The following is an 858-nucleotide window of genomic DNA, read 5'->3' on the forward strand; positions in this document are numbered from 1 at the left end:
TAAAGACGGCATCGAAGGAGGAGCTGAACAAGATCACAAAAAATAATTTTTTGAAGTGCTTCGAGGATTGGAAAAAACGTTGGCACAAGTGTATAATATCTGATGGGGATTACTTTGAAGGGGACATAATAGATATTCATGAATAAATAAATAATTTTTGAAAAAACACAAAATTCGCGATACTTTTTGAACAGACCTCGTATTTAAATAAATATATGTAAAATAGATCATGAGTCAATTTTTCTAGTTTCCTTTAGTTATGAATAATACAGTATGAAAACATCAATATCGTTGTAACAGAATTGTGGGTGATGGAGCAAATTTTACATTGTTATTTTTTGAATTTGTATCAACAAATTCTTATAAAATCAATATAAATTTTGTAAAGCAACTTTCAAAAGTTTTAACTTTGTTGCCCCGTGTTAATATTTAATATTCTTTTACTCTTTTTTTTATTGTTTGTTTTGTATTATTTATTCTTTAGTTTATTATTCATAATTGTTTCTTTGGTATTTGAAAACGTAACTAAATTGAAGTTTAATAATAATGTCTTAATTTTTTACATATCTATATTTGATAGAATTTATGCGAGCGTCCAAGTTGTCATAAATAATACTTTATAATTTACCATTTGTTAAATTATCTATTTCGTCTAGTATAAAAGTTATGCGTTTCGCGGATTTTCTCCGTGTCCAAATCCATTTTTGCCAACGTTTCGTGAACCTTGCAGTCCACTTCATCAGGGCGAAGAGCAGCCTGATACTGAACTGTTCCTCTGGACCGTTCCTTTTTATACGTTACTTGTTGGAGTGGTGGGGAGAAAAAAGAGAATTGTGGGTGAGGGGATGGGGGGGGGGG

The sequence above is a fragment of the Trachymyrmex septentrionalis genome, unplaced genomic scaffold (assembly GCF_001594115.1).
Source record: "Trachymyrmex septentrionalis isolate Tsep2-gDNA-1 unplaced genomic scaffold, Tsep1.0 scaffold30, whole genome shotgun sequence".
Lineage (NCBI taxonomy): Eukaryota > Metazoa > Arthropoda > Insecta > Hymenoptera > Formicidae > Trachymyrmex > Trachymyrmex septentrionalis.